The sequence below is a fragment of the Mobula birostris genome, chromosome 4, assembly GCF_030028105.1.
Source record: "Mobula birostris isolate sMobBir1 chromosome 4, sMobBir1.hap1, whole genome shotgun sequence".
In the NCBI taxonomy this organism is placed as follows: Eukaryota; Metazoa; Chordata; class Chondrichthyes; order Myliobatiformes; family Myliobatidae; genus Mobula; species Mobula birostris.
In genome coordinates, this window is record NC_092373.1 from 160272126 (window position 1) to 160293385 (window position 21260).

Sequence of the window (21260 nt, forward strand, 5' to 3'; positions counted from 1 at the left end):
ACATTTCAAGAAGTGAAGTTAATGTGCAAATTGGGAATGTAATTGAAGAATATACCTGTTTTTTGAATTTGGCTGCTGTAAGAGTGTTTTTGCAGTATTGACTTTGTAAATCCACCAGTAAGAAATGTTTATGTGTCGGCTTTGCTGAATGACAGTAAATAATATGCACCAGTTGCCAATTGCCAGTTACAAATACTGCAGTGCAAGGGCAGTGAGGTAGTTGCGCAGAAGTAGATCTATTTGCAAAAGTCACCATGAAGTAGAAAGGAGTCATAAAAGGGCTTAGTAAAAAGGGAGCTAGAAATGCAGATCAGGGTGAGGTGTCTGAAGTGATAAATAGTCCTTGAACAGATTGGATTAGAAGTACCGAGGGGAAATTATTGCTATCAATTTTGTGATACTTGGAAATATTATGAAGATGATGTATAATTGCAATAATTGTGGATCAAATGGTTTGATCTATGTCAAGTTTCGTAACTTTAAGTACTAAGAAATCTGTGTGTATAGTAAAGAAATCTGAGATTTTGTTAAGTCTAGTCTATATTTTGGTGCTGAATTTAAATCATCTGCATAATTAATATTTAATAATAATTTTAAATGTGGTGCCAGTCATTGTTTTCATGAACTTATTACTTTAGGGGGAACCTATAACTATGGTACATAGTTGATGCTTAAAAACATGTACGACTCTGGGTCCATTGTTGCATAGACAACTACTTTGATTTGGAGTTGTTCATCATTAATAGAGGATTCTTGGCTAGAAGTGCATCTTTTTTGTTGGGCTTACTAAGCAGCAAAATGGAGATAGAAATTCCAGTATTTTCAAGGTGGAATGCAGCATGACTCTTTCATGAATGGTCTTGAATTTCAGATGTTTAAGTACTTTGATGAGAGGAAGGCTATGAACAAAACCTTTCACATCCTTCAATGATCAGTCTCTCAGCTCAGAGTGTAATGATATTTGGTTCAAGTCCAAAACCCAAAAGGAGGTTTTAGGTCCCATCTGGTATCTATGATACCCTCAGCTATACTGTAGCAACCTGTTCTTCAAAGTTTTGCCTACAGATGGATGTAGGAGAGTGATGGATCTCCCACCCCCTCCCCACCACCACCAAGGAGGAGGTACTTCCAGCTAACAAAATCGTTTAAACACTGTTTATTTTATTTTTATTTTAAATGCCACACATTTAAATTTAAACAAATAATTCTCAACTCATTCAAAACTCATGGAAAATTTCTGGTTTATAAAATATGTCCAATTTATAAAGGATTTTCACATTTCAAAATGATTATAAACTACAAGGAATTTCCAAACACGAGTACAATTCTTACAAGTTAAAAGAACATACGAACGAATTGCGAGTGAATGAGTGATCCGTCGTAAAAAAAGCGAAGGTTGAGAAATGAATTCTAGTTCTTCTTTCTGTCACTGTGTCTTTCTATCATTCTCCTTTCATTCCTAACAAACCCCAATACTTTCTAAAATTTATACTATTTTGCTACTAGTTGGCATTATTTGCACTTGGTGGTTTTAGATATCTTTGCCGGGACAAAGTAATTGACACAGATGGTCTAAAAGCTTCAGTTACACAGATCCCAGATGCCTAAAGTTAATGCTGTGAGGGCTGACTCTCTGAGTACACAAATATTCCAACTATTGATTGATCAAACCTGTGACCATGTTTGATGTGCTGAGTGACAACATCAGTCTGGTCTACAAACTTCCTTCAACTAAATAACTTTGCCAGTGTGATCTGGTTTGATGCGAGCCAGTTAGTACAACCCCATTATCTTATGTGTGAATATTGGTTAGAGGTTTAACTTTGTCAAAAAACTGCTCTGACCCTTTTGAAAGGTCATGCTGCTGTGCTAGAAAGCTGAGGTTAGCAATAAGCCTCTTATGCCCTAGAAAGTAAACATCCATCACACTAGTATTTGCATGCAACCCAAGGAGAATGCTAGAAGACCTTGCTTAAGAGGCTCCTGAACTTTCAAGTACTCAAACTAGAAAGAGCCCAAGTCGATGGCTACTTGGTGGATGACCGTGGAGGCCAAGTCATTGGGTATACTTAAAGCAGAAGTTGGTAGGCTCTTGATTAATAACGCCGTCAAATGTTATGGGGAGAAAGCAGAAGAATGAGGATAATAAATCAACTGTGAATGAATGGTGAAGCAGATTTAATGGGCCAAATGGTCCAATTCTGCTCCTATGCCTTTTGGACTTGTGGTCTAGTTAATTGAAGCTGATCAATATGTAAGTAAGTACATCGAGCAGAGTATGTGCCAGGTGCTGTAGATGCTAGTGGCATAGGCCACATCCATTATTTAAGATGTGCTGCATCTAGAGGAGTATGAATCATGAAGGCAACTCTCAGATTTCTGTTAACATGCATAGAAGTCCTGAAGTTGCTATCATTTTCATGATGCCAAATTCTGACTTTTTATTTTTCCTTTGGTAACTTTGCAAAATTGGGACCAAGTAGACTTCTTATACAGTATCAGAGCTCCTCTTCCTAAATGCACACCTCTTCCCCATCTAAGTCGTCCCACATCTAAAAGGAATGGGTAGATTGGCTAATTGGCCACTTTAAATTGCCCTAAGTATATTGGTGTGTGGTAGAATCTGGGGTGAGTCCATGCGGAGACAGGGAGAGTAAGAATTGGATTGGTGTACATCAGCGCTGGATAGTTGACACGGGCTCAGTGGGCTAAGGGGCTTATTTCTGTGTTGTACAAATCAAAACTAGTTTCAGTGATGTGTGGTAAGTGTATTTGTTGTGTTTGTTTGTTCTTCTTGCTTTCATCACCTGTACTGTAAGCTTTCAACAGGAGTTGTGTCACTGTCTTTTGAATTACATGTAAATGCCATGAACAAGGAAAGAACTGTCAGTGAGGGATCTGAAAGTTGTTTCCCAAATATTATAGACAATAGGTGCAGGAGTAGGCCATTCGGTCCTTTGAGCCAGCACCACCATTCACTGTGATCATGGCTGATCATCCACAATCAGTACCCCGTTCCTGCCTTCTCCCCATATCCCTTGACTCCACTACCTTTAAGAGCTCTATCCATCTCTTTCTTGAAAGCATCCAGAGACTTGCCCTCCACAGCCTTCTGAGGCAGAGCATTCCACAGATCCACAACTCTCTGGGTGAAAAAGTTTTTCTTCAACTCTGTTCTAAATGGTCTACCCCTTACTCTTAAACTGTGGCCTCTGGTTCTGGACTTCCCCAACATCGGGAACATGCTTCCTGCCTCCAGCATGTCCAATCCCTTAATAATCTTCTATGTTTCAATCAGATCCCCTCTCATACTTCTAAATTCCAGTGTATACAACCCCAGTCGCTCCAATCTTTCAACGTATGACAGTTCCGCCATCCCAGGAATTAACCTTCTGAACCTACGCTGCACTCCCTCAATAGCAAGAATGTCCTTCCTTAAATTTGGAGACCAAAGCTGCACACAATACTCCAGGTGTGGTCTCACCAGCTGCAGAAGGACCTTTTTGCTCCTGTACTCAACTCCCCTTGTTATGAAGGCCAACATGCCATTAGCTTTCTTCACTGCCTGCTGTACCTGCATGCTAACTTTCAGTGACTGATGAACAAGGACACCTAGATCTCATAGTACTTCCCCTTTTCCTAACTTGACACCATTCAGATAGTAATCTGCCTTCCTGTTCTTGCCACCAAAGTGGATAACCTCACATTTATCCACATTAAACTGCATCTGCCCACTCACCCAACCTGTCCAAGTCACCCTGCATTCTCATAACACCCTCCTCACATTTCACACTGCCACCCAGCTTTGTGTCATCTGCAAATTTGCTAATGTTACTTTTAATCCCTTCATCTAAATCATTAATGTATATTGTAAATAGCTGTGGTCCCAGCACCAAGCCTTGCGGTACCCCACTAGTCACTGCCTACCTTGCTGAAAGGGACCCATTAATCCCTACTCTTTGTTTCCTGTCTGCCAACCAATTTTCTATCCATGTCAGTACGCTACTCCCAATACCATGTGCTCTAATTTTGCCCACTAATCTCCTATGTGGGATCTTATCAAAGGCTTTCTGAAAGTCCAGGTACACTACATCCACTGGCTCTCCCTTGTCCATTTTCATAGTTACATTCTCAAAAAATTCCAGTAGATTAGTCAAGCATGATTTCCCCTTCGTAAATCCATGCTGACTCGGACCAATCCTGTTACTGCTAACCAAATGTGCCGCTATTTCATCCTTTATAATTGACTCCAGCATCTTCCCCACCACTGATATCAGGCTAACTGGTCTATAATTCCCTGTTTTCTCTCTCCCTCCTTTCTTAAAAAGTGGGATAACATTAGTTACCCTCCAATCCACAGGAACTGATCCTGAATCTGTAGAACATTGGAAAATGATTACCAATGCCTCCATGATTTCTAGAGCCACCTCCTTAAGCACCCTGGGATGCAGACCATCAGGCCCTGGGGATTTATCAGCCTTCAGTCCCATCAGTCTATCCAACACCATTTTCTGCCTAATGTGAATTTCCTTCAGTTCCTCCATTACCCTAGGTCCTCTGGCCATTATTACACCTGGGAGATTGTATCTTTCCTAAAATGATTTAGTGCCATGATAACTTGAGTTTCTGCAGTATATCTGGGCAAGCCCTTCAAATGGCAATGTTAGGTTAACTACATCTCAATTTCTACCAGTAGTTTTAAGGGGATAGGGAGGAGAAGGCTTAAGGCAAAGACTTGTTTGAAGCTGTCACTGAGATATGTGAAAGGTTGCTTGTGATATTGTATGCTGTGAAAAGAACCATTACATTTCTCATTAATGAAATGTTTCCGCGAGGTTCCCAAGACTGCTCAAAGCTCTTGCCTCTCTTGTGACATTTAATAGGAGCATGGAAAATTAAATCAGTCATGGAATCTGGAACTGATCTCAGTGAAAATTGGATTGTTGGGCTAGGGTTTTCCCATGTTGATGAAGGACTGCGTGACCAATTCAAATGAGATGGGATTGTTTTGCGGACTACGAACACTTGGGTTCTGCTTCACAAAAGCTGCAAATGTGGGAACGGCAAAGATAGACATCTGGGAACGTCGAGGATGCAAGGCAGTTGGTTGGATCTCTAAACTGGTATGTAATGAGATACTCCTTATAAATGCAGTTACCCTATACTGAGTCTTATGTTCAGTCTTTAATTAGAACTTTCTGGATACAGCTGCTAGTTGGAGACATCTTCATCCTATTCTTTTGGATATCGGTTGTCGGGTAGGTAGCCCTACAAAGATAGAGGCCCCCTTTTATATAATGCAGCATGGGCATGGAATTGCAAATGGAACCATGACCCAGGACCTGAAATACTCAAGCAGACAGCCTATTGATGCCAACTGCCAAACTGGGATTGTCTAATTTGTCTCACATGTGGCGTAAACCTAAGATCTTGTTGCACTTTGAGCATCAGCTGGACTATGTGATGACTGGGAATTGGACATGGGATTACTCAGCCGAACACTCAAGGAATCACATTGTTAAGTTCTCTGATGACATGACAGTGGTGGAGCTCATTGCCAACAATGATGAAACAGCCTACAGAGAGGATATGGAAGAGCTAGAGGGCTGAGGCCAGGAAAATAACCTCTTCCAAATTGTCAAGATAAAGGAGATGGTTATCAACTTCAGGAGAACTTGCACCACTCACACTCCTTACATCGGCAGCATAGCAGTGGAAAGTACGAGCAGTTTCAAACTCCTAGGAGTGCACAGCTCGCACAACCTTTCATAGTCCAGAACACATTCCACACAATCGTGAAAGCTTGCCAACACCTCTACTCTCTGAGGAGGCTGAAGAGAGCTGGACTATGCACACCCATACTCGTGTCATTCTGCAGATGTGCAGGACAGAGCAGCCTACCAAGCTGCATCAATGCCTGGTGTGGAAACTGCACTGTGGTGGACAGGAAAGCTCTTCAACTGGTACTCAAAACTGCCCAGTGCATCACTGGCACCAGCCTACCTGCCATCAAATATGTTTATACAAAAAAGTGTCATGAAGGATCCCACCCACCCTGCTCTTGGACTGGAGGGAAGATCCACATCAGCACCACCAGACTCAAAAACAGTTACTTTCCCCAAGCAGTAAGACTAATCATCCACTAACACAACCCTGCACACTCCTTGTCACTACTACGTTATCATTTCCTGACGGTCACCTTATCTACAGACACTCTTGTAGCTAGGAGAACTTTATGGAATAGTTCATCTTAGAGTAACAAACAATCTGCTGGAAGAGTTCAGTGGATTGAAACCCTGCATTGGGACATGTAGCTCCGGATTTCAGCATCTGTAGTCTCTTGTGCCTCCAGGCCAGCAGGCGTGTTTGATGTGCTCAGACCCATAGCTGGGGCTTCTGTCTTATCTAGATAGTGGCCGGATCACTCAATTTCATTGCGGTGGGGCTTTTATTCGCAACTTTTCAGGATTACACCAGAAATTTCTATGGTGTAGTGAAAGCTGTTTCTACCAATGGCCACATCACTGAAGTTGGAGTACACATTAACTGATAATCCAGAGAGTTGAGTGTACTACATCACACATTGAGAATAGATGCACAAGAATGTCTGAATCATGGCTGATATGCATATCTCAGTGAACCGTGTGTAAATCCATATATGTTGGCCTTAATCGATGGGATCTTTCTGCATGCAGCCCGATCATGGTTTTCATACATTACCAGAACTGGTACATTTCAGAGCCACTTATTATAAATCACTTGAGAACACCTCAAAGAGAAGTCTTCTGTTGAAAGAGACAAATACATAAATATATACAGCACCCTCCACATCCTTTTTTACTTTGGAAAGTAATTTCTGACTTGTAACCACTTAAAGTATTGCATTAGCTAATTTGTGCAGATTAAATTCTGCAAAAATAAAAAGCTCTGAAGACAGATAGTTGTTTTCCAGTGATTTTCCGAAATAAATTTGGACACCAGGGTCAGCGATGTTTATTGAGTGGTGAATGTTGGTTCCTTAAAGTTGTTATAGCTGGGGGATAATCAGGATAATCTCCCACTACTGACTAAATGTTCCTAGTGGTGTGCGTCTCAAATACCCTCTGACAGCCAAGTCCACCACCTGTCCTTCACGTGTAGTTTAGCTACCAAGTCTGGCGGAACCATTTGTACTTGCAGAAGAAGGGGAAAAGGCAAGTTAAAACCAGTTGCTGTGGACAGCTGGACCTCGTCAGCCATGGTCAGCAGCTCACCTGGAGGAGGAAACCTTGATCTCAAACCTCAGCTATACCCACTCATGTGGATGGCTTCGAGTAAACCCCAAGGGAAAATCTGGAGCTGGAAAACCTGAGAATGCTGATTGGCAATTTCTGTGATGCGCTAGTGCCAAACTGTATCGATCTTTGCCATTCGTTTGGATTTGTCAGCTGTGTGGAGAGGGAAGCCTGCTGTCTGGGCAACAGCCTGCTCTCCATATCGTACTGCCCTAGCTTGCGTATTGAGTTCAGGAGTGAGGATACAACATGAAAAAAAAATCAATGAATGTTGACCAGGACACACTGGGGATAATCACCTGCTCTTCAATTAGATAGCAACTTTGGATCTTTTACAGGAAAACTTTGGTTTAATGTATCATTCAAGAGAAGGGTGTCTTAAAAGGATGTCCTCTGGTATTAACCTCTGGCAACAGTCCCATTGCTTTCAAAAAATGTTATGGAACACTACATAATGCATTCACTTTGACTGTAAGAATAAAAGGCATTGCGTGGTATATTCATGTAAATATTTTTATTATGAAATTTATTTTGATATAAAGAAGTTCCTGCATTTGAGATACCAATTAGATGTTAACTACTGTGTATAATAGTGGAAAATACACCTTGGAATGCTTTCCTTCATTTTAAAATGGTTGAATCACATTATGCTTGCTATTTTGTTAAAATTAATTCTTTCTCCAACTTAATTCCATGGTGAGTTCTATAGCTTAAAGGAAGGGCAAGGAGATGTGTAATAACGTTGGTCCTTTATATAGAACATGCATCACCAGATACTTGTTGGGGCTTGGCATCACCATTATTTTCTCCGAGTGGATCTGATACTCTTTATTTCCTATCATTGATAATGTAATGAAAGTAATGCTAATGGTAAACTATGTTGATGGAAAGTTGGTTTCTTATTAAGTTTGTATGATGATGGATAATGTGATATGTACTATCCAGTTGCACTGATGCTATACGTCTGTGCTTTACTAAAGTAACAAACTTGAGATTCTGGCAGATGTGCAGACCAGTCAATTGCTGAATGGGGTTGGCGACAGTTGGATAAGTAAGAAACATCATTCATTGAAGTAGCTATGGAGCAGAAAACATGGTTTCCCTCCCTTAGGCACCAACTCTATACTCTCTCTGACCACAATCTAGAGGCTGTAACATGGAGTGCTATGTGATCTGTTCTAAGATTCCAAAACCTCTTGATACAAATTGTCCTTTTGCATCTTTAACGGTCCCTGTTGCTGCCTCTTCTTACCCAGTTACACTGCTGAAACCTTCATGGACAATTTGGCTGTTCCCAAAAAGCATACCATGGATAAATTGGGAGATCCACTCCCTGCTGAAGTCTGCGTCTGCAGTGTTCAAACCAGGTGACCTTGACCTTTACAAGAAATAAAGACCAAACCTCTGGAAAGCTATCAGGGATGCTAAGACAGTTGTCCCCAACCACCGGGCCGCAAAGCATGTGCTACCGGGCCGTGAGGAAACAATCTGATTTGGCGATATGAAACGATACGAGTCAGCTGCACTTTTCCTCATTCCCTGTCACGCCCACTGTTGAACTTGAACGCACGCGAGGTCATCAGTGAGCCAAGATGCAAATCACTCAAGATGTGCAAAGGAATGGGTCCGTGACCCATTTGTGAATGTCCCCGGTGAATTATCCATGTCAGCGTGGGAAGAAGATCAACTCCTCGAGCTTGCAAATGACGGTGGGCTGTAAAGTATGTTTGACATAACATCTCTGCCGGCATTCTGGATCAAAGTCAAGGCTGAATATCCTGAGATAGCCACGAAAGCACTGAAAACGTTGCTTCCATTTCTAACATCATATCGCTGTGAAGTGGAGTTTTCTACAATGAATGCAACGAAAACTAAATTGCAGAATAGACTGGACATAAGGAACCCCCTTCAAGTATCGCTGTCTCCCATCACCCCTCGATAGGACCGTCTTGTTGCAGGAAAACAAGCCCAGGGCTCCCACTGATTCAGCGATATTGGTGCGTTGCAATGATTTTATATGTTCATACGGGGAAAATATGTGCTGTGTGTTTCATATCCAAACGTTACTTAAAATGTTATGATGCTATTGACTTATAAGTGACTTCTAATTCAGTGGTCCCCAACCTCCGGGCCGCGGACCAATATATTGCCGCGAAGAATGCAGCAGTACAATGGTGGCCGGAACGCAACCAGCACATCTTTAAGAAAAAAGCCGAAATAAACAAGCTAATTAATTAGGTGCTGCCCGGCACATAAAATGTCGGCCCAGATCAGAGGCGATTGCCGATTGTGTCGCCTCTGATCTGGGCCGACATTTACGTACCAGGCGGCACCTAATTAATTAGCTTGTTTATTTTGGCTTTTTTCTTCAAGATGTGCTGGGTGCGTTCCGGCCACCGCTGCATTCTTCGCAGCAATGTATCGGTCCACGGCCCGGAAGTTGGGGACCACTGTTATAATTGACTTATCACTATATTCATGTGAGGGAAAATATGCGCTGTGTGTTTAATATTAAATTCATTAGATAAACCCTTTTAGAAACAAAATTGAGATAATTAGCCACTTATAAGTGACTTATAGCTGACTTATCACCTATATTCCGGTTGTGATTAACAACCCCCCTCCCCAACCTGGTCGGCTGGTCCGCAAGAATATTGTTAATATTAAACCGGTCCGTGGTGCAACAAGGGTTGGGGACCCCTGTGCTAAGAGACAATACCGGTTCAAAATCGAGTCTCAGACCAGCTGCCAATTGTGGCAGGGCTTATATGCTGCAACAGGTTGCAAAATAAAGTCATGCAATATCATTGATAACAGCACATCCTTTAATACATTGTTTGCACATTTTGAATAGTAGGGGATTGGGACGTCACCACCACCTGAGCTTCCAATGCACCTGAGCCCATGGTCACCATTAGGATATAATGTCAGTCTTCTGGAGAGTGAACCTGCAGAAAGTATCTGGCCTGGACAGTGTCCCTGGATCCTCTGCAGATCAGCTGGCAGGGCTATTTGCAGACATTTTAACCTCTGCCTGCTTTAATCTGAGGTTCTCAACTTCTTTAAGAAGATCAATATCTTCCTAATAACAAAGTAACAAGCTTTAATGACTACTGCCTGGTGGCTTTGACATCCACCATCAAGAAGCGTCGAGAGGCTATTCATGGCATGCATTGACTCGTCCTTTATGTAATCGTTCATCCTTTGCCTTTTTTACAATCACAAGGCACTGTTGGTTATCAAGAACATTAAGCACTACAGGTCTACCTCATCAGTGAGTTGCTCAATGGCAATGGAGCTGGACTCATTACGTACTGTTGTTGTGTTGTTGCCTGGACTTGTTGTGCCAGAGTGGTGCGCGGTCCAAAATAAGGTCTGAATGATTGCTTTGGATGTTTTTACTGTGAATGCAAGACCCTGCTGGACATTAATAATATAGAATAGTGCAAGTCCTGTTCACTGGTTCATTGGTGAGACCGGAAGTTGGGGAAGCTGTGTTGCCTTGGTTAGGGTGAGGATTAGACCGAGGCTGCGGGGTCGCCTGTGCAGCTGCCTTGAATGGGAGATGCGGGGGAGGTGTGGGAGAGGCCTGTGTGGGTGTGCTAGAGTCTGTTCTGGTTTGGGGGCTCACCGCTGCTCTCAGGTATTCACTCAGTGGAAGAGCAAGCTGGATCAGGACAACATCCCATGCACCTTTCTATAGGCCAAGCCGATCTGGGACATGGCTATATTATTTTTTTTTTGTGTAACTCTGCTGAGTGCTGTTGGTACTGTGTTTTACACCTTGGGCCTGGAGGAACACTATTTCATTTGGCTATATTCATGCATGGTTAAATGATAATTAAATTTGAACTTAAACTCCAGTCTACCAGTCAGCCTCAATCATCTGCATTTGTCCACTGCTGAATCAGGTCTACAGTGGATGCCTGTCCCTAAACTCAACTTTTGGGCATATAGAGAGTAAAGCCAATTTGTAGACTACAGTTTCTTGGCATTCAATACAGGTGTCCCCTGCTTTTCAAACGTTCGCTTTACAAAAGCTCACTGTTACAAAAGACCTACATTAGTTACCTGTTTTCGTTAACAGAAGGTGTTTTCACTGTTACGAAAAAAGGCAGCGCGTGAAAAAGCAGCGTGAGATAAAAGGCAGCATGCAAAAAAAAGCAACACACGCCCCGAGCAGCCGCTCCTCCCCCGGATTCGGAACTGCATTCTAGCTGGCATTGCTTAAACACGTGCCTGTGAGCAGCCGTTAGCAAGATGAGTTCTAAGGTATCGGAAAAGCCTAAAAAGAGCTCGTAAGGGTGTTACAGTTAGATAAAACTAGACATAATTAAGCATTTCGATCGTGGTGAACAAAGCAAGGACAAAGTGAGTTTGGCTTGTGGAAGCTGACAAAGATGACTTTGAAGAGGTTTTGGCATCCCATGAACAAGAACTGATAGATGAAGAGCTGATGCAATTGGACGAGGAAAGGATAACGATCGAAACTGAATGCAGTAGCGAATGGACCAAAAGTGAAGTCATCCAGGAACTGAACGTGAAGCAACTGCGTGAGATTTTCGCTGCAATGATTGCAGAAAAGTACGACTTTAATTTTGAAAGGGTACGTCAGTTTAGGGCATATTTGCAGGATGATTTGAGTGCTTACAAAGAACTGTATGATAGAAAAATGCGTGAGGCTAAGCAGTCAAGCATACTGTCGTTTTTCAAGCCTTCCACATCAGCCACAGCAGACGATGAATCTCGACCTTCGACATTGAGGCAGGCAGACATAGAAGGAGATGACCTGCCTGCCATGATGGAAACAGATGACGATGAAATGACACCCCAGTGTTCCACCACCCCAACCCCCGGGCCGCGGACTGATACATTGCCGTGGAGAATGCAGCGGTAGCCGGGATGCACCCAGCACATCTTTAAGAAAAAAGCTGAAATAAACAAGCTAATTAATTAGGTGCCGCCTGGCATGTAAATGTCGGCCTAGATCAAAGGCGATTTGCTGGGCGGCACCTAATTAATTAGCTTGTTCATTTCGGCTTTTTTCTTAAAGATGTGCTGGGTGCGTCCCGGCTACTGCAGGACCCCTGCATGCTTCGCGGATCGGTATTGGTCGGCAGCCTGGAGGTTGGGGATCACTGCACCACCCCAACCTCCGACAACTCTGCCTAACACACCATCATCAGTGTGCTCGGCGCTGATTACCCAATTCCTGCAACTTAATATGAAAAAGACTAAGGAGCTGGTGGTAGACCTGAGGAGAGCTAAGGTACCGGTGACCCCTGTTTCCATCCAGGGGGTCAGTGTGGACATGGTGGAGGATTACAAATACCTGAGGATACGAATTGACAATAAACTGGACTGGTCAAAGAACACTGAGGCTGTCTACAAGAAGGATCAGAGCCGTCTCTATTTCCTGAGGAGACTGAGGTCCTTTAACATCTGCCGGACGATGCTGAGGATGTTCTACAAGCCTGTGGTGGCCAGTGCTATCATGTTTGCTGTTGTGTGCTGGGGCAGCAGGCTGAGGGAGGCAGACACCAACAGAATCAACAAACTCATTCGTAAGGCCAGTGATGTTGTGGGGATGGAACCGGACTCTCTCGCGGTGGTGTCTGAAAAGAGGATGCTGTCTAAGTTGCATGCCATCTTGGTCAATGTCTCCCATCCACTATATAATGTACTGGGTGGGCACAGGAGTACATTCAGCCAGAGGCTCATTCCTCCGAGATGCAGCACAGAGCGTCATAGGAAGTCATTCCTGCCTGTGGCCATCAAACTTTACAACTCCTCCCTTAGAGGGACAGACAGCCTGGTCCTGGACTTATTTCATAATTTATTGGCATAATTTACATATTACTATTTAACTATTTTTGGTTCTATTACTATTTATTATTTATGGTGCAACTGTAACAAAAACCAATTTCCCCCTGGGATCAATAAAGTATGACTATGACTATTCCGGTAAGTGATACTACACTGTACATACATTATTTCTACTTTATATAGGCTATGTATTTTTATGTGTTATTTGGTATGATTTGGCAGCTCCATAGCTTAAAGATTACTGGAGAGAGTGTTTCTGCTGAGAGCACTTGTGTGAGATTTTCACTATGGAGAACAGTGCGGCAATGATTGTAGAGAAGTATTTCTACTTTATATAGGCTGTGTATTTATCATATAATTCCTGCTTTTACTATATGTTACTGTTATTTTAGGTTTTATATGTTATTTGGCATGATTTGGTAGGTTATTTTTGAGTCTGCGAACACTCACAAATTTTTCCCATATAAATGGTAATTGCTTCTTCGCTTTACGACATTCCAGCTTACGAATCGTTTCATAGGAATGCTCTACCTTTGGATGGCAGGAGAAACCTGTAATGTAATTCCAAGCAAACACATCTCCAAACTCCTAAACCTGGGTCTCAATGCCTTTTCGTGCAAATCGATCCTTAGTCGGTGATAATAGGCAGGGTCACCTCTGCCTTGATGATGCATCATAGAAAGTGTTCTGCACTTTCTCTGTAACTGTAACACTTTATTCTGCGCTCTTTGGTTGTTTTACCTTGTACTACCTCAATGCACTGTTGTAATAAATTGATCTGTACGAAAGGTATGCAAGACAACCTTTTCATTGGACCTCAGTATATGTGACAATAGGTAGCCCAATTTACCAGTCTGGTTGCCTCTACAGTTGATTATTCCAATGCTCCAACTAGTGGTTTGAAAGATTGGATTATGACACTTGAGTAGGTTATGAGATGGGAAAATAAGGGATTCCAAAATGGATCATAATGGGGGGTGCAAGAAATATTGATAATAGATGAGAGGATTGGGGAGTTATGGGGAAGTGCAATAGAGTCAAGTGGAGTTTATTGTCATGTGCACAAGTATGGTGAGGTATAGGTACGGTAAAAAATGTGTTTTTAGCAGTATCACATTCAAGTAGGTACAAACAGCACACTGAATATAAATAAAATTATACCCTAGGCGTGGAGTGGTTGGTGGAGCGGGGTGGGGGGGGGGGGGGAGGACTATGCAAAAACAGGACCTGGCTGCAATAAAAAAAAACAATGACTTAAATTGAGGACCAGCCAATGGTAGTGCAGGAGGTGATCCATTCTGTTCCATTGCTGAGGGTTGGGGTTGTGCAGGGACGTTAAAGAACCTGATGGTTGTAGGAAAGTAGCTGATCCTGAACCTGGTATGTGGGAATTTTGGCTTTTGTACCTCCTGTAAGATGGTAGCAACAAGAAGGGGGCATGACCTGGATAGTGGGGAACCTTAATCAGAATCAGGTTTAATATCACCGCATACGTCATGAAATTTGTTTATTTTGTTGCAGCAGTATAATGCAATACATAATAATAGTGTCTCAACCAGACATTCGGCACTGTAGTCAGTACGGCAATTATGCTTGTGAACTTGCACGTGTCTGCCAATTATTATTTAATTGTGATAGTATTTAACTCCATTCTTGTCATCGTAGTGCTTGTCAAGACTTGGACAGAGCACAGCAATGCTTCACTGCCTGTTTACATTGGCCTTGCCTTAGAAATTGAACTGTTGAGTCAACTGACTCTGAAGACTAGCAATATTTGTTTAATATTTAGACGTTCGTTTCAGCCACAGTGTAGGCTTCATTTCCCGTTTAGAGTTTTAGTTAACAGCCCTGTTTGGCCTAATGTTTATTGTTTTATTTTCCCTTTGACACTGTGCACATTAAAGGTTTGTGAACTATCGACCCACTTCAGTGTCTCTCACTCCGCACTTGGGCTGTATCCGAACCCGGTGACAGCAAGTCTCGAACACACAAAGATGGACCTGCCAGAGAAAAAGCAGCTGACCTTGGCCATGAGATTCATTGGTCAGGTAGGAGACAAGCTACAGGCAATGGAATCTGTTCTCAGTGAAGTTACGGAGGCAATGAGGCAGATATTCTTGTGCTGACAAGCCCAGTCTCGCTTGGAGGAACAGGTATCCTCCCTAGCTGCAGCTGTTCAACAGCTCACCGCAGACAATCCGACTCGGGTGTTTGCGATTTCCGCACTCACGGCAGCCATCCACGAACTTACTGTGAACAGCCAGCATCAGCTGACAGCCATTAACGTTCTCGCCAATGCAGTTCAGCAGCCTCAGTCCCACTCCCAGCATCTCGCAGGTCCTCCTTTTCTGCTGCCCCGACAATCTCTGCTACTAATGCTCCCGCTCCTGCACCCAGAGCAGAGCTGACTCCCTCATGCGGACCCCCACAGACACCCGTGTCTGTACAAGAACCGAGTATTCCACCTCCAGGCAGATATTCTGATGATCCTGATGTCTGCAGGAATTTTATTACCCCATGCGAGCTGACATTCCAAGCCCAGCCTGGTCGTTATGGTGATGATGCAGGAAAACTGGTATACATGGTCAATCTTCTTGATGGACCTCCACTCACACTGTTCAACACTTTACGGGAGCAAGGTCCTGCACCCAGTCATTCTGACATTTTGTTGCGGAGTTAAGGAGGGTTTTTGATCTCCCAGAAGGCTCCCCACCAACTCTTTGGCCTGCGCCAAGGCGGAGGAACGGTGAGAGCCTATGCAGTGAAATTCCGTACCCTTGCAGCAGAGATGGGTTGGAATGAGAGACCTCCCATCACTGCCATCCTGCCTGGACCGAACGCAGGTGTCCGGCATAAGATCACCGTCCGGGACAAGCAGGATGATCTGGATGACCTAATTATTCTGGCTATTCGAGTTGATGACCGGGTGACTGAGTGGCACAGGGAAAGAATGTTTCAAACTTCCTACGCACCGCCTGATCATCATCTTTCCTCGCTCTATCCCCATCCCCCGCCACCCAGCACGCAGCCCACAGACATGGAGGAGCCTGTGCAAATGGGGTCCATGCGCCGGTCTTAGGAGGAACGAGAGCGGCGCTGGAGAATAGGTTCCTGCCTCTACTGTGGTGATCCAAGACATATCCGGGCGGCATGTTCCAAACATACAGTAAAGGAAAATTCCTGTCAGCAGGGAGGGGAATCCTGACGGGTCGTTCTCTCTTCAATCAGCTTCCTCTAATTCAGCTTCGTTGTCGTGGAGGTCTGAGACCCATGAGCTTAAAGGCGTTTATCAACTCTGATGCAGCTGGGAATCTTATAGACATTTCTCTCACTCAGAGATGGAGAGTTCCAACTCAGGGATTAAGAGAAAAAATCAATGTCAAGGTGCTGGACGGTTGACCTCTGGGAACTGGCGAGATCCACCTTTCCACCCAACCCCTCCAACTGGTGCTCAAAGGCAACCATCATGAAGAAATACCGTTCTATTTGGTTAATTCACTTGAACTGCCACTGGTACTTGGTCTCCCCTGGTTATCCCGACATAACCCACGGATTGATTGATCTCTGAAAGTACTCCAAGAGCGGGGGCCGGCATGCCTGTCTACCTGTCTGGGTCCAGCTCAAGCTCCGTTCCATGAATCCGCTCCTGTGCCAACTAAGGATGTGGACCTGTCTGGGATTCCGGCTGAATATGCGGATCTCCTTGAGGTTTTCAGTGAAAGAAAGGCCACCACCCTGCCCCCACACTGGCCATACGACTGTGCCATAGACCTCCTACCTGGCACTAGTCCTCCCCGGGGCTGGCTCTTTTTCCTCTCTCATCCTGAAATGGTGGCCATGGAGGAATACATTAAGGAGGCATTGAGCATGGGGCTTATCTGTCCTTCAGCCTTGCCGGCAGGAGTGGGCTTCTTTTTTGTGAACATCGATTATTGGCCCCTGAGCAACATCACTGTGAAGAACCGCTACCCTCTTCCCTTGCTGGCGTCTGCGTTTGAACATCTCTAGGGAGCACCCATATTTTCTAAAATTGATCTGCGCAATGCTAACAATCTGATTCGCATAAGAGAAGGGGATGAGTGGAAAACTGCTTTCAGTACCTCTCATGAGCCACTATGAATACCTGGTGATGCCTTTTGGTCTGGGACATGTTGAACCAGTTTGTGTTTGTGTACTTAGATGACATCCTTATCTATTCCTGCTCTTATCAGGAACACGTCCAGCATGTCCGGAGGGTACTCAGACACCTTCTTGAAAATACGCCAAACCTGAAAAATGTGAATTCAATAAAGATCAGGTGTCGCTTTTGGGCAATATACTTACCCCATCCAATGTTCAAATGGACCCTAGTAAAGTTCAGGCAGTTACAGAGTGGCCCAAACCATCTACAGTCAAACAGGTATGGTGCTTTATGGAGTTTGCGAACTTTTATTGCCGCTTCATCCAGAATTTCAGCTCTATCGAGGCTCCAATTAATGCACTCACCAAGACCTCAGCAGGATTCCATTGGACGAACATTGCCGGCCAAGCATTTTCTGAACTAAAGCGATGTTTCACCACTGCCCCGCTGCTGCAACACCCAGACCCATCTCAGCCATTCATTGTCGACGTCAATGCATCTGATGTAGGCATTGGAGATGTCCTCTCTCAGTGCTCATCTGTGGGTAGTCGGCTGCACCCTTGTGCCTTTCCTTCCCGTCGCTTGACTCTGGCCAAAAGGAATTATGATGTTGGGAACCGGGAGCTTCTGGCTGTCATGGAGGCCCTGGAGGAATGGCGACACTGGCTGGAGGGGGCAGAGCATCCATTCCTGATCTGGACAGATCACAAGAACCTCTCCTATATTCAGGATGCTAAGAGACTCAACTCTCGTCAAGCCTGGTGAGCTCTCTTCTTCACACGGTTCAATTTCAACCTCACTTACTGTCCTGGCAGCAAGAATACAAAGGCCGACGCTCTCTCCTGGCAGTTCGACAGATCTGAGGACAATGCTGATCCAGAGCCCATTCTCCCTCACTCGTGTATCGCTGCTCCAGTGATCTGGGGAACAGAGGCAGAGGTGAGGGCCGCCCAACAATCAGATCCAGGCCTGGATGGAGGACCTCCCAACTGACTGTTTATCTCTGCTGCGGTGCGTTCCAAAGTGTTGGAATGGGGTCACTCCTCCTGTCTAGCTGGACATCCAGGAATTCAATGGACTCAGGAGTTTATAAAGAGACAATTTTGGTGGCCATCTATGTCCCAGGATGTCCGTGACTTTGTATGTACCTGTCCCACCTGCACTCAGAACAAGACATCATGCCAGTGTCCTGCAGGTCTGTTATGTCCACTGCCTGTACCCCACCGCCCCTAGTCCCACCTCTCAGTAGATTTCACCATTGGACTACCCCGTCTGATGGAAACACCACCATTTTGGTTGTTGTAGATTGATTTTCCAAGGCTGTCCCTTCATTGCCCTCCCCAGGCTCCCATCGGCTTGTGAAACTGCCACACTCATGGTTCAACATGTGTTCAGTCTCCATGGCTTTCCTCAAGACATAGTGTCTGATGGTGGACCACAGTTCACTTCCCGCTTTTGGAAGGCTTCCTGCTCTCTTGTAGGAGCCACAGCCAGTCTCTCATCTGGTTTCCACCCCCAATCTAATGGCCAGACTGAGGGAGTGAACCAGGAGTTGGAGACAACCTTGCGTTGTCTTGCCTCTTCCAACCCCACCTCCTGGAGATCCCAGTTGGTTTGGGCAGAGATCGCCCACAATAACCTCCAGTCATCCTCCACCGGTATGTCTCCATTTGAATGCCAAAAGGGATTCCAGCCCCCGCTCTTCCCTGATCAGATTGATGTGGGAGTTCCTGCTGCCGAACAGCTGATCCAACGCTACAAGCGCACCTGGAGACGAGCCAGGGCTTCTCTGCTGCACGCCCAGAAACGGCATTCCCTGCAGGCTGATCGGCATCGTCAGCAGATAAGGGCATTCAAGCCAGGAGAGGAGGTCTGGTTGGCATCAAGGGATCTTCCCTGAAAGTCGAGAACCGGAAATTGGCACCGCACTACATGGGACCGTTTGTAAGGCTGTCAACAAAGTGTCCTATAGATTGCATCTACCAGCATCACTGAAGGTTCACCCAGTATTCCATGTTTCCCAGCTCAATCTGATTATTACCTCTCCCCTGGCCCCAGTCACCCCACCTCCCCCTCCTCCCCACCTGGTAGATGGTTCCCTTGTCTATACTGTGCGGCAAATCCTGGCATCTCACCGGGTACGTGGTAAGGTCCAGTACCTTGTGGACTGGGAAGGGTATGGCCCAGAAGATCGTACTTGGATCCCGGTGAAGGACATCTTGGACAAGTTGCTGATCCGGGACTTCCAGCGAACACAGGTCTGTGGCGCCTCAGAGACTGTGCCTAGAGAGGGAGGCCCTGTCACAACCACGGATTTGGAAGTACAGCAGATACGGTGATTGCACTTGTGAATTTGCACTTGTCAGGTAATTATTATTTAATCGTGATAGTATTTAATTCTATACTTGTTGTCCTAGTGCTTGTTGAGACTTGGACAGAGCACAGCAACACTTCACTGCCTGTTTGCATCGGCCTTGCCTGAGAAATTGGACTGTTGAGTCAACTGACTCTGAAGACTAGCGGTATTCGTTTAATGTTTAGATGTTCTTTCCAGCTGCAGTGTAGGCTTCGTTTCCCGTTTGAGAGTTTTAGTTAATGGCCCTGTTTGGTCTAGGGTTTATTGTTTTATTTTTCCTTTAACACTGTTTGCATTAAAGTCTGTGAACTATCGACCCGCTTCAGTGTCTCTCACTCCGCACCTGGGCCGTATCTGAACCCGGTGACAAATAAAAAAAACTGTGAACAACAGTAAATATGTATGCACAGTTAAATTAAATAAGTAGTGCAGAAATAGAAATAAAAGTAGTGAGGTCATGTTCATGGGTTAATGTCCATCTCGGAATCGGATGGCAGAGGGGAAGAAGTTGTTCCTGAATCATTTACTGTGCGCCTTCAGGCTTCTGTATCTCCTTCCTGATGGTAACAGTGAGAACAAGGCATGACTTGGGTGATGGGGGCCTGCCTTTTTGAGGCATCACGCCTTGAAGGTGTTCTGGATGCTATGGAGACTTGTACCCATGATGGAGCTGACTAAGTTTACAATTCCCTGCAGCTTGCTTTAATCCTGTGCAGTAGTACCCCGCCCCCCCCCCCCACCATCCTCCCACTACCAGACAGTGATGCAGCCAGTTAGAATGTTCTCCAAATCTGTAGAAATTTGAGAGAGCTTTTGGTGACGTACGGAATCTCCTCGAACTCCTAATGAAATAGCCTCTATAGTGCATTCTTTGTAGCTGCATCAATATGCTGGGTCCATGTTAGATCCTCGGAGCTACCGACAACCAGGAACTATAAATTGCTTGCTCTTTACACTTCTGATCCCTCTATGAGGACTGATGTGTGTTAGCTCATCTTACATTTTCTGATGCCACTCTCTTAAGATGTTGTTGCCTGTAGATGCTGTCAGTGGTTGAGAGGGCTATTCCCATGATGTACCAGTCTAGGTGCATTGTCTTCTGAAGCCTCTGCATTCCTGTGCATTGGAATTGCCATACCAGGCCACAATTCATGGGTCCACTGTAGAGAGCAGTACATTCTTCCTCTGCCCTGATTACACTGAAATGTAATGTGAAATTTACATGGAATTTCATCTTATGACACTGCCCTTCAGCGTTTAAACAAAGAAGTTTGATTGCACCTCCAATTGGATTAGTAGGTAGCTGCTTATTTAAAAACGTAAACATGAGGAATTCTGCAGATGCTGGAAAATCAAGCAACACACATCAAAGTTGCTGGTGAACGCAGCAGGCCCTTCTCGCAATTCCTCTGTCTCCGCTGCATCTGCTCTCAGGATGAGGCTTTTCATTCCAGGATGAGGGAGATGTCCTTTTTTAAAGAAAGGGGCTTCCCTTCCTCCACCGTCAACTCTGCTCTCAACGCATCTCCCCCATTTCATGCACATCTGCTCTCACTCCATCCTCCCGTCACCCCACTAGGAATAGGGTTCCCCTGGTTCTCACCTACCACCCCACCAGCCTCCGGGTCCAACATATTATTCTCCGTAACTTCCGCCACCTCCAACGGGATCCCACCACTGAGCA

The 21260-nt window shown here is 44.7% G+C and overlaps 1 protein-coding gene across 7 annotated transcripts in view; it reads left to right on the forward strand.

The window, feature by feature from the left end:
• The window catches only part of LOC140196701 (chondroitin sulfate N-acetylgalactosaminyltransferase 1-like), a 197328-nt gene that overhangs the window by 35231 nt on the left and 140837 nt on the right, over positions 1–21260 (forward strand). Inside the window, exon 1 of one of the 7 annotated variants that reach the window (XM_072256346.1) lies at positions 15064–15148. The exons of the other annotated variants lie outside the window; for them this stretch is intronic. The gene's annotated coding sequence lies outside the window, so the exon portion shown is untranslated. Of the gene's footprint in view, positions 1–15063; positions 15149–21260 lie in introns of those variants that run through there. 7 annotated transcript variants of the gene reach the window in all.